This window comes from Somniosus microcephalus, chromosome 18 (genome assembly GCF_052327205.1).
Source record: "Somniosus microcephalus isolate GS21.2 chromosome 18, FLI_Smic_1.0, whole genome shotgun sequence".
NCBI classification, from domain to species: domain Eukaryota; kingdom Metazoa; phylum Chordata; class Chondrichthyes; order Squaliformes; family Somniosidae; genus Somniosus; species Somniosus microcephalus.
Window position 1 is genome coordinate 54,251,273 of NC_141004.1, and position 13,808 is coordinate 54,265,080.

Consider the following 13,808-nt stretch of genomic DNA (forward strand, 5'->3'; position numbering starts at 1 on the left):
CACAACAACAACAACTTGTATTTATATAGCGCCTTTAATGTAGTAAAACGTCCCAAGGCGCTTCACAGGAGTATTTTAAGACAAAAATTTTGACACCGAGCCACATAAGGATAAATTAGGGCAGGTGACCAAAAGCTTGGACACAGAGGTAGGTTTTAAGGAGCGTCTTAAAGGAGGAAAGAAAGGTAGCGAGGCGGAGAGGTTTAGGCAGGGAATTCCAGAGCTTAGGGCCTAGGCAACAGAAGGCACAGCCACCAATGGTTGAGCAATTATAATCAGGGATGTTCAAGAGAGCAGAATTAGAGGAGCGCAGATATCTCTGAGGGGTTGTGGGGCTGAAAGAGATTACAGAGATAGGAAGGGGCGAGGCCATGGAGGGATTTGAAAACAAGGATGAGAATTTTGAAATCAAGGTGCTGCTTAACCGGGAGCCAATGTAGGTCAGCGAGCACAGGGGTGATGGGCGAACGGGACTTGGTGTGAGTTAGGACACGGGCAGCCGAGTTTTGGATGACCTCATGTTTACGTAGGGTGGAATGTGGAAGGCCAGCCAGGAGTGCATTGGAATAGTCAAGTCTAGAGGAGCAAAGTCATGGATGTGGGCTTTAGCAGCTGAGGCAAGGGCGGAGACAGGTGATGTTACAGAGCTGGAAGTAGGCGGTCTTAGTTATGCTGCGGATATGTTCTTGGAAGCTCATTTCGGGGTCAAATATGACACCAAGGATGCTAACAGTGTGGTTCAGCCTCAGACAGATGTTACAGAAAGGGATGGAGTCCCTGGCTAGGGAACGGAGTTTATGGCGGGGGCCGAAAACAATGGCTTCGGTCTTCCCAACATTTAATTGGAGAAAATTTCTGCTCATCCAGAACTGTATGTTGGACAAGCAGTCTGACAGTTTAGAGACCATGGAGGGGCCGAGAGAAGTGATGGTGAGGTAGAGCTGGGTGTCATCAGCGTACAAGTGGAAACTGACGCTGTGTTTTCGGATGATGTCACCAAGGGGCAACATGTAGATGAGAAATAGGAGGGGGCCAAGGATAGACCCTTGGGGGACACCAGAGGCAACGAGGCGGGAGCGGGAAGAGAAGCCGTTGCAGGTGATTCTCTGGCTACGATTAGATAGATAAGAATGGAACCAGGCGAGTGCAGTCCCACCCAGCTGGACGATGGTGGAGAGGCGTTGGAGAAGGATGGAGTGGTCAACCATGTCAAAGGCTGCAGACAAGTCAAGAAGGATGAGGAGGGAAAGTTTACCTTTGTCACAGTCACAAAGGATGTCATTTGTGACTTTGATGAGAGCTGTTTCGGTACTCTGGCAAGGGCATAAACCTGATTGGAGGGATTCAAACATGGAATTGTGGGAAAGATGGGCATGGGTTTGGAAGGTGACAACCTGTTCAAGGACTTGAGAGGAAAGGGAGGTTGGAGATGGGGCGGTAATTTGCCAGGACTGAGGGATCATGGTTTGGTTTTCTGAGGAGAGGGGTGATGACGGCAGATTTGAGGGAAAGGGCGACAGTACCTGAGGAGAGAGAACCGTTAACAATGTCAGCTAACATGGGAGCCAGAAAAGGAAGTTGGGTAGTCAGCAGTTTGGTGGGAATAGGGTCGACGGAGCAGGAGGTGGGTCTCATAGACAAGATGAGCACAGAGAGGTCAGGAGGGGAGATCGGAGAGAAAATGGAGAAAGATGGGAGTTCAGGGCTAGAGCAGGGGGAACCTTAGAGGAAGTTTGGCCCAGTGGGCTAGGGGAAGGAAGGGAAGTCGCAGAGGCAGCTGAATGGATGGTCTCAATCTTAGAGACAAAGAAGTCCATGAGCTCCTCACACTTGTTGTCAGAGGTGAGGGTGGAGGAGACAGGGGAGAGGGGTTTAAGAAGATGGTTAGCAGTAGAGAATAGGAGCCGGGGTTTATCTTTGCATTCCAGAATGATTCTGGAATAGTGAGCAATTGTGGCAGACAAGAACAGGACCCGATAATGTTTTATGTGGTCCAACCAGATCTGGCGGTGGATGGCTAAACCAGTTGTCTGACATATCTGTTCAAGTCTATGTCCCTTGGACTTAAGGGAGTGAAGATAAGAGCCGTACCAGGGGGAATGGCCAGGGTGAGAGAGGGTACTTGTTTTAGTAGGGACTAGGGCATCAAAGGTGGTGGTGAGGGTGTGGGTGAGCTGCAGAAATGTTCCAGCAGTTGAAAGAGCTCAGTGAGCACAAAAGATGCAGGGGGATGGGCAGTGGACTCTGCAGGGGTAACTTTAAACTTATAGCTTGAACTTGTAGTTTGGGCTGAAATGCCTTCACTATTAGAGGCAAGGTATCTTAAGCAATTGAAGAAAGGATATTGGGGGAAGAAAGGGCAAAGGCTGGCAATGGATGACCACGGATAGAGTTGAAGAGAACAGCAGCTCAGAAAGGGGCTGCCAACCCAGGAGCCATTTTGGAAACAGGCACAGATGGTGACTAGACACTGATTAAAAATGCTTATTTTTTATGATAAATCTATTTTCAGCTATATTAATAAAACTGCACCAGGTTACCACTCTTACATATATCAAGGTATATTTTTTAACGCAAAAGTTTTTTTAAAAATTACGATTGTGTTGGTTCATGGCAGAATTTATGTTTGGTGATATGCAAATGAGTTTGAGCAGAAACTTGAGGGGAAAAAAAAACTTCTCAAAATGAGCGCAATTTGCACCCGAATCGCCTATTGTGTGCAAAGCCTTGGCCATTGTGTTTGCTGGAATCCTGAGGGGGAAGAATGTGCAGTCTCAGCCCAAGGCTCAGGCAATGAGCCATTGAACAAGCTTCTTCAATGTTAAGCAGGAAAATGAACAGCATTCAGTACAAACAACATATTTACAGTCATTCCAAATGTTAAGGTTTTTCTCAATGTTAAAAACGACAGAGACGCTTATCCTGCACTGACACTTAACATAAAACTAACACTTGCCACATGGTCACTCACTACTTGTGCGACAAAATGCTGTCACGGAATCTTTGCCTGGCCACGTGCCTCTGCTGACTTCAGACTGCCTGCTGATTCGATAAAGATAGCCAGAGATGTGCCATTGAATATCCGTTGACGATTTATATCTGTCAGCCTTGGCTCTGTTGGTATCACTCTTGCCTTTCAGTCAGAAGGTTGTGGCTTCAAGCCCCACTCAGAGACTTGAGTCCATAATCTAGGCTGACACTTCAGTGCAGTACTGAGGGACTGCTGCATCTTGTTTCAATGAGTTTACCTCTTTCAGTTATGACCGTGTCTGCAGCGTGTACCGTCTACAAGATGCACTGTAGCAACTCGCCAAGGCTTCTTCGGCAGCACCTCCCAAACCCACGACCTCTTCCACCTAGAAGGACAAGGGCAGCAGGCACATGGGAACACCACCACCTCCAAGTTCCCCTCCAAGTCACACACCATCCTGACTTGGAAATATAGCACCGTTCCTTCATCGTCGCTGGTTCAAAATCCTGGAACTCTCTCCCTAACAGCACTGTGGGAGTACCTTCACCACACGGACTGCAGCGGTTGAAGAAGGCGGCTCACCACCACCTTCTCAAGGGCAGTTAGGGATGGGCAATAAATGCTGGCCTTGCCAGCGATGCCCACATCCCATGAATGAATTAAAAAAAAACATGGCAACACTACTCCCTTGGTTGAAATGCAGCCTTGTAATTCCCTCCTACAAACCTAGCATACATTGTTCTGAATTAATATACTCTTTAACCTGTGTGAAATGAGGAATCACTTGAACTTTCAGAACAAAATCTGCAGTGGTATTGTAGGAGTCGCTGGAAATCAACAGACTGCGAGACTTTCATAGCAGCAAAGAAAAACGCGTGTTAGCTTTATTAACTCTCCGCATGGACTGAGGGACTTGGCCTCGTCGCAGGGCTATGACGTCATCACACAATCGACGACTCTTAAAGGGACCCTGCCCCGATAACCCAACCAAGTTCCATACATAACGTGGAGCAATAACAACATTGGCTATACATAGTGAATTGTGTTACTGTCCCTATGTGGTCTCCGCCACATACGTCCCCCCAGAATTCACTAGAACTGGCAATGTCAGTCGTTGAGGGGCCCAGATCATGCGGCCAAAACGGCTCCTTAAGTCCGGGGCGGGGACTGGGGGGGGTCGCAGGAGGGTCCCCGGGCGCTCGGTGGTGGACTGAGGGTGCAGAAGCCGGAGGTCGGCCCCGCCGCGGGGGCTGAGCCAACCCAACGGGTCGGTCCAGATCCAGGTGGGCCGGCTTAAGACGGTCCACGGAAATGTAGTCCGGCTTACAGCCGACAGCCACCACGAAGGCCTTGTCCCCGGCTTCCAGGACGCGGAATGGTCCGTCGTAGGGTGGCTAAAGAGGTCCCCGGTGGGCGTCGTGGCGGATGAAAATGTGCTCCGCTGCACGAAGGTCGGGCGGAACGTGGGACTGAGGGAGACTGTGCTGCGACGTGGGCACCGGCGCGAAAACCTTGGCGTTGTCCAGGAGGGCGGACCGCTGACGGGCTGCGGACCAAGGGTCCGTGGCGTTGGGGACGAAATCCCCGGGAACCCGCAGCGGCTGCCCGTAGACGAGCTTGGCGGACGAGGACTGGAGGTCCTCCTTGGGGGCGGTCCTGAGTCCCAGCATGACCCACGGGAGTCTGTCGCTCCAACTGTCGTCCCGGAGGCTGGCCTGGAGCGCGGCCTTCATAGAGCGATGAAACCGTTCGCACAGCCCGTTAGCCTGAGGGTGATATGCGGTGGTGCAATGGAGTCTCAACCCAAGGCCTTGGGCGACAGCATTCCAGAGCTCCGATGTGAACTGGGGCCCCCGATCGGAGGAGACGTCAGATGGGGCGCCGAACCGGGCGACCCAAGTGTTGAACGCCCGAGCCACATCGGTGGACGTTGTTGACGACAGCGGGATGGCTTCCGGCCATTGGGTGGTTCTGTCGACCATCGTGAGGAGGTGGGTGAACCCGCGGGAGGGCAGCAGGGGCCCCACCAGGTCCACGTTAATATGGTTGAACCGCCTCTCGGGCACCGCGAAAGGCGCCAACGAGGCCTTAGTATGGCGATGCACTTTCGAGCGCTGGCATACCACGCAGGTATTGGCCCAGTCGCGAACGTCCTTCTTGAGCCCGTGCCAGACAAACTTAGCCGCCACCAGCTTCTGTGACGGCTTCCTGCCCGGGTGGGAAAGGCTATGGACGGCGTCGAAAACCTGCCGTCTCCACCCGTCGGGCACGACGGGACATGGCTGCCCAACGGAGACGTCGCACAGGAGCGTGGTGCCGGCATCGTCAAACGCGACGTCCACTAACTGAAGGCCCGTGACAGCCGTCCTGTAGGCCTGGACGTCCGGGTTGGAGGCCTGGTCGGAGGCCTGGTCGGCCGCCATGCAGGTGTAGTCGATGTCGAGGTGTACGGCGCTGGCGACAGCCCGGGAGAGACATTCGGCGACAGGGTTGTTTTTCCCAGCCACATGCTAGATGTCCGTCGTGAACTCGGAGACGAAGGAAAGCTGGCGCTGCTGACGGGCTGACCACGGCTCGGAAACTTTGGCCATGGCGAAGGTCAACGGCTTGTGGTCCACGAACGCCGTGAACGGGCGGGCCTCCAGCAGGAAACGGAAGTGTCGGACGGCGAGGTAGAGGCTGAGAAGCTCGCGATCGAAGGTGCTGTACTTCCGCTCGTTGGGGCGGAGCTGCCGGCTGAAGAAGGCGAGCGGCTGCCAGGTGCCATTGACCCACTGTTCGTGGACGGCGCCGACAGCATAGTCCGAAGCGTCAGTGGTGAGAGCGATCGTGTCCGTGAAAGAATTGGCCATCTCCACGGACCAGTCGACGGCGAGCTTGGCGGGCTTGCCTTTGAGGGCCTCGTAAAGGGGCCACATAAGCTGGGCTGCCCGGGGAACGAAGCGATGATAAAAGTTCACCATGCCCAAAAACTCCTGCAGGGCCTTCACGGTGAGGGGTCGCAGAAAATCCTTCACGGCCTCCACTTTCGATGGCAGTGGCACCGCCCCGTCCTTCGTGATGCGGTGCCCGAGAAAGTCGATCGAGGACAGCCCGAACTGGCACTTGGCCGGATTGACGATTAGGCCATTCTGGCTGAGGCGTTCGAAGAGAGTCTGGAGGTGGGACACATGCTCCGTCCTGGAGGTGCTGGCGATGAGAATGTCGTCCAGGTAGACGAACAGAAATGGCAGGTCCTGTAACACGGTGTCCATTAGGCGTTGAAAAGCCTGAGCGGCGTTTTTGAGACTGCGGAGGAATTCGAACAGCCCGAACGGGGTGATCACCGCGGTTTTCGGGATGTCCTGCGGCCGGACGGGGACCTGGTGGTAACCCCGAATGAGGTCCACTTTAGAGAAAACAACTTTCCCGGCCAGGCGGGCGGAAAAGTCCTGGATGTGTGGAATCGGGTAGTGGTCGGGGGTCATAGCGTCGTTGAGGCGCCGGTAATCGCCGCATGGGCGCCAACCGCCGCCTGGTTTTGTTGCGATATGGAGGGGCAAGGCCCACGGACTGTTCAACCAGCGAATGATGCCGAGGCGCTCCATCGTGTCAAACTCGGCTTTAGCGATGGCGAGTTTCCCCGGGTTGAGGCGCCGAGCGCGGGCGTAGACAGGTGGACCGGTGGTCGGGATGTGGTGTTCTACCCCGTGCTTGGTGGCGGCGGACGAGAAAGTGGGCTTCGTGAGGTCCGGGAACCCGTTGAAGAGGCGGGAAAACTCATTGGAGGCCGAGAGTGCGCTGGACAACTTCGTCGTGCCGGAACCACTGAGCGAACACGGGAGCGAACTGAAAATCTCAGCATTGACGAGACGTCGGTTCTTGATGTCCACCAAAAGGCCATTGGCACAGAGGAAGTCAGCGCCGAGAAGGGGGGTGGACACTTTCGCTGTAACAAAGTCCTAAGCGAAACGCTGCCCGCCAAAACACAGCGCGACGCTCCGTTTCCCGAAGGTACGGATAGATCTGCCGTTGGTGGCTTTGAGGGCGGGGCCGTGGTTCCCCCCCTGTATGTCTATGGTTGGCGCGGGCAGCACGCTCACCTGGGCACCCGTGTCACAGAGGAAACGACGTCCAGAGTCAGTGTCCGTAATGAATAACAGACTACCTGAATGGCCGACAGCCATGGTAGCTAATGAGTGGGCCTTCGCGTTTCCCGACGCGGTAAAGCTGCACGGGGGCCGGCACTTCTTAGCTTTGGGGCCGAACTGCGCGTGGTAGAAGCACATGCTTGGGGGCTGCCGCCGTTGGGCTGTGACGGTGGGGGCAGGGCCCCACATGGCCACGCAGTACTGTTGCCCGGCCGAGAAAAATTTGTCGGCCTCCTTGGCCAGGTCGCGAAAATTACTAATATGAGAGTTGGCTCAACCGTACCTGCCCTGGCAGCTGTTGTAGGAACAGTTCTCTGAAGAGGAAGCACAGTTTGTGCTTGCCCAGGAAGGTTAACATGTGGTCCATCAGTTCTGAGGGCTTGGAGTCGCCAAGCCCGGGTAGAGAGAGAAGCTGGCGTGCGCGCTCGGGTTCAGTTAGTCCAAAAGTCTCTAGGAGGTGCGTTCTCAGCGTCGCAAATTTGTGGTGCTCCGGGGAGCTCTCGAGCAGGCTCACGACTCTGGCCGCGGTGGAGCTGCCGAGAGCAGAGACGACGTAATAATACTTCGTGTCGTCCGCGGTGATGTCCCAGAGTGCAAACTGAGCCTCGGCCTGGGCGAACCAAGCGGCAGCCTGTCGTTCCCAAAACTCCGGTAATTTGAGAGAAAGGCATTCGTCGCCATCTCGGATAAAGTCTTTGGAAACGTCCAAAAGAGAAACGGGGTCACCAATGTAGGAGTCGCTGGAAATCAACAGACTGCGAGACTTTCGTAGCAGCAAAGAAAAACGCGTGTTAGCTTTATTAACTCTCCGCATGGACTGAGGGGCTCGGCCTCGTCACAGGGCTATGACGTCATCACACAATCGACGACTCTTAAAGGGACCCTGCCCTGATAACCCAACCAAATTCCGTACATAATGTGGAGCGATAACAACATTGGCTATACATAGTGAATTGTGTTACTGTCCCTATGTGGTTTCCGCCACAGTATCCAACCTGGCCAAATGTTTATGCAGTGCTAAGTTTAGCCACCATTAACTGTGCCATTGATGGTATTAGATGTAAAGCTGTGGTTCGATTATTATTTAACAAGCTTTCAGAAACTCTTCTTAAGCTCTGTGTTGAAAATGCATTAAGGTAGCTTTTTGTTTTGGTGCTTCTCTGAATTCTCCACGGAGTTGCTTCTGCCCCTTGTGTTGCCTGTCGCCTATTGGAGAAAACGCAACCCACAGCCACATCCCTGAAACGTAATCAAGGGACACTTTCCTGTTGCTTCATATTGAGACACACTTCAGTTACACGGCAACCTTCCAGCCTCTTTCTCCCGCACCATTTCATCAGACAGAGGTATGAATACAGCAACAACATTTTTTGCAGCTTTGCAGGAACTTCTGCGTTATTTGAACATTCAACTGCATATTTGCTTTATTTTGTTATGTTGCTATTGTTTCGTTGATGTGTTGCTGTTGTTTTGTTTAGTGTGTGGATCACTGTAGCTGCAGCAACAGACGTCTGTGCCTGTCTCTTTTTAAACATGAACAGACAAGCCTGTGTAATGTAAGGGTTATTTTAGTTTAATTCTTGATGTCTGGATTAACATACTTAGCCACTAGTCAGAAAGAACATTGATCTTTTTACATCATTATGTCACATATAGTTTAGTTAATTAGTCAAAATCCAAACTCTATCTCCTGAGAATCCTGATTGCAGTTTAAACCCTGTGTTAGACTTCCACATTTCACTGCTTCTACTGTGCTCCTCCCTCCCTGGACTTTACCCCGATATTCTCCATGCTAATCTTTGTTTCCTCCTTAAGTCAGAACGAACATACAGTTTAGGGTTTGAAATTCTGCACAGTCACAGCTTGGCCAGAAAGAGTGTGTTTTGTAGTGAGGTGGCAAATGAGTTTTCTTCAGAGACATGGGATGGTGTGTTTCCAGCCACCCCTCCATCTATTGATGCAACATCTCAGAAAGATTAAAAATATCATACTGAGGTAAATTGGAATGAGTGAATCAGCCTCTTTTCTTTTTAAATGTCCAGTGTTGGTGTGAGTGCATGAATTTCAGCTTTCTGTGTAACAAACTGACTTGGCAAACCTGCTGATGTGAGTCGTCTGAGAACAGATGCTGGCTTGATGTTGGAATCCATGAGGAATGGCTGTGGTTAAGGAGCTGTGAATCTATCTATCGTTTTATCTATCTGTTTATTTTAAGCTTCATTGTTGATTTGTCAGCCAGGGCTCAGTTGGTAGCACTCTTGCCTCTGAGTCAGTTGTAGGTTCAAGTCCCACTCCAGTGACTTGAGCACAAAATCTAGGCTGACACTCCAGTGCAGCACTGAGGGAGTCCTGCACTGTCTGAGGTGCCGTCTTTCAGTTGAGAAGTAAAACTAAGGCCCTGTCTGGATATAAAAAATCCCGTGGCACTATTCGTAGATGAACAGGGAAGTTCTCCCCATGTCAGATCACTAAAACAGATGATCTGGTCATTATCTCATTGATGTTTGTGGGACTTTGCTGTGTGCAAATTAGCTGCCGCGTTTCCTACATTAACACAATGACTACACTTCAAAAAAAAGTTGGCTATAAAGTGTTTTGGAATGACCTGAGGCCATGAAAGGCACTATAGGAATGCAAGACTTTCATTAACCCAGGATAAGACTCTTTAATGGCCTCCACCTAGAAGCATTAAAGAATTATCTAAAGTTCCTGGACATGGCTGCAAATGTTTACCTGCAGTAATTTCTGGCCTAACTGATGGCTTCTGGAAGACCACTACCTGTTTATTTTAAGAGAGAATTCATTGGGATTACTCAGGGTAGTGTTTGTGGCTGTCATGTGATGTTAGGGTACACCCCACTGTATTTAGTAAATTTTGCAATCTTGAGGCCACTCATCAGTTTTAAAGACAAAAGCTAAAGTAAATATCTCATATTACACTGTGGGAACATCTGGCTTGTCCAAAGCTTTACGTCAGACCATGAAAGCTGCTGAATTGTAAAAACCCTACTTGGCTTAGCCTACATGTGACTCCAGTCCTTCACACCTAATGCCCTCAAGTTAGCATTCTAGTATACCATTGCATCATAGTTGCATTGCTGCCCTTTCTTTCAGATGCTGTTTGACCTCTGCATTTACTATTGTTTATTTCAGATTTCAGATTTCCAACATTATTGGTTTTCTTATCTGTAGGAGGCAAATGGCAAGTTTACAGGTCATGGGGTGTGCAGGCATTTCCCCCAAGATTCCTTTTAAGGCAGTTTTTTTAGTATGTAGGATAGGGTTCCAGGCTGACCTTTGCATATCCAGTCATGCCCCTTGACCTGTAGTGTAGTCAACAACAACAACTTGCATTTATATAGCGCCTTCAATGTAGTAAAACGTCCCAAGGCGCTTCACAGGAGCATTATCAAACAAAATTTGACACTGAGCCACATAAGGAAATATTAGGACAGATGTCCAAAAGCTTGGTCAAAAAGGTAGGTTTTAAGGAGCGTCTTATAAGAACATAAGAAATAGGAGCAGGAGTAATCCATACAGCCCCTCGGGCCTGCTCCGCCATTCAATAGGATCATGGCTGATCTGAATCTAGACTCACGTCCACTTCCCTGCCCGCTCCCCGTAACCCCTAATTCCCTTATCTGCTAGGAAAATGTCTATCTCCATTTTAAATGTATTTAATGTTGCAGCTTCCACAGCTCTCTGGGGTAGCAAATTCCATAGATTTACTACCCTCTGAGTGAAGAAGTTTCTCCTCATCTCAGTTTTGAAAGGGCAGCCCCTTATTCTAAGATTATGCCCCCTAGTTCTAGTCTCACCCATCAGTGGAAACATCCTCACCGCATCCACCCGATCAAGCCCCCTCACAATCTTATATGTTTCGATAAGATCGCCTCTCATTCTTCTGAACTCCAATGAGTAGAGTCCCAACCTACTCAACCTTTCCTCATACGTCAACACCCTCATCTCTGGAATCAACCGAGTGAACCTTCTCTGAACCGCCTCGAGAGCAAGTATATCTTTTCTTAAATATGGAAACCAAAACTGCACGCAGTATTCCAGGTGTGGCCTCACCAATACCCTGTATAACAGGAGGAGAGAGAGCTAGAGAGGCGGAGAAGTTTAGGGAAGAAATTCCAGAGCTGAGGCCTAGGCAGCTGAAGGCAACAGTAGAGTAATTAAATTCACAAGAGGCCAGAATTGGAGGAGCACAGAGATCTCTATGGGTTGTAGGGATGGAGGAGATTACAGAGATAGGGAGTGGCGAGGCCATGGAGGGATTTGAAAACAAGGATGAGAATTTTAATATAAGGCGTTGCCGGACCGGGAGCCAATGTAGGTCAGTGAGCACAGGGGTGATGGGTGAACGGGACTTGGCATGAGGTCGGATATGGGCAGCAGAGTTTGGATGAGCTCCAGTTCATGGAGGGTGGTAGCTGGGAGGCCAGCCAGGAGAGCATTGGAATAGTCAAGTCTAGAGATAACAAAGGCATGGATGAGGGTTTCAGCAGTAGATGAGCTGAGGCAGGCGGAGTTGGGTGATGTTACGGAGGTGGAAATTGGTGGTCTTGTTAGAGTGGATATGTGGTCGGAAGCTCATCTCAGGGTCATATATGAAACCAAGGTTGCGAACAGTCTGGTTCACCCTCAGCCAGGGAGAGGGATGGAGTCGCGGACTAGGGAATGGAGATTGTGGCGGGGACCGAAGACAATGGGTTCAGTCTTCCTAATATTTATTTGGAGGAAATTTCTGCTCATCCAGTTCTGGATGTCGGACAAGCAGTCTGACAGGTTAGAGACCGTGGAGGGGTCGAGAGAGGTGGTGGTGGTGAGGTAGAGCTGGGTGTCATCAGCGTACATGTGGAAACTGACACTGTGTTTTTGGATGATGTCGCCTTGGGGCAGTATGTACATGAGAAATAGGAGCAGACCAAAGGTAGTTCCTTGGGGGACACCAGAGTTAACGGTGTGGGAGCGGGAAGAGAAGCCATTGCGGGTGATTCTCTGGCTACGACTGGATAGGTAAGAGTGGAACCAGGCGAGTGCAGTCCCGTCCAGCTGGACGACAGACGAGACGTTGGAGGAGGATAGTGTGGTCAACTTTGTCAAAGGCAGCAGATAGGTCGAGAAGGACGAGGCGGGATAGTTTAGCATGGTCACAAACACATTGGATGTCATTTGTTACTTTGATAAGGGCCGTTTCAGTACTGTGGCTGGGGTGAAAACCTGATTGTAAGGACTGAATAGAATGTAATTTTTCTGTTGTATATTTTCTGTATATTCAGTGTACTTTACAAAACTTAAAAGTGTGTTAATTGGGAGGAAAAAAGTTGCTGTATAAGATCTTTATAATTCATTAAAATTGACTCTTTTTATTTGTGGAGATTTTGGAACCCTCATCCATGCCTTTATCAACTCCAGACTCAACGGGGATAATTTTAACCTAACCTGTGAGACAGAAAACAAGCAGGACATCGGTTTTACACCCCACCCGATTTGACTCTCCACTGAGTTCAATGGGCGGCAGTCCCATTCCTGCAGGTTTCTCCTGGCTAGTCCCCCGTCCTCCACCCTCTGCAAATTTTAGAATCAAAAGAGCTTTACACTGCTTGTCCCTCAACCAACATCACTGAAACAGTGTGGGAGCTTGCTGAGCGCAAATTGGCTGCCCCGTTTCCTACATTACAACCGTGACTACACTTCAAAAGAGATTCATTGGTTGTAAAGCACTTTGGGACATCCTGAGGTGTAATAGGTGCTATATCAATGCAAGATTTTCTTTCTTTCTTTCTGCTTATGTAATCATCCTAAACCTGATCTGGGAATGCTTTGTGCAATGAGGATGTAGGAGAAAATAATTCCTTTCATGCAAGCTTCTGCCTAAAACATATACTTAGGCAGCTTGTTTGGATCCTATGTGGGGAAAACGGCCACACAACCCTGACCCGGGTTGAGCAGTCTTGCAACAAACAGTTGCCTGGTAATTGCACTTGAGCTCATTTTGCTTCCGCACGACTCTGCTCAAAGTGAGCCTTTTCGTCCACTTACCGAAGCTGTCCCAAACAAACATGCATGACTCCAAACCAGACTTCCTGTGATTTATTGTGGAGCAGATTTACCCACCAATTAGGACAGAAGCATTAGGGTAACAGATGATGCAATCTGGTGCAAATAATGCAGTTAGCCTCTTGCTGTAGGGTATTTTGTGTGTATGGCTTGTTTTGCAATCATTCACATAATACGGAAACCTTAAACTCATTAACAGTAATTGATCCTAATTGGACCCATTCAGACCTACTGCACTTCATGCCCAGTTCAGATTTCAGAAGCCATCTGAAGTGATTTCATAGAATCACGGTCATTCGGCCCATCGTACCTGTGCCAGCTCTTTGAAAGAGCTCTCCAATTAGTCCCACTCCCCTGTTCTTTCCCCATAGCCCTGCAAAATGTTCCTATTTAGTAATTACTGCAGATGGAATATTCTGGTAGTTAATGCCTGAAACTGCCCAGGAAATTGAATCTAAACTTTGGACTTGGAAGTACAAAAGTTCATCTTGAAACCTTAAAGTCCTTTTTTGCAAAATAATTAGCATAAACAGAAAGAAAGACCAGTTTTATGGATGGAGATTCATTCAGATGAAGGGTTTGATGGATGGGTGTAAAAGATCGACGAGACCTGGGCATATTGTAGTTGCTCACACAACTCA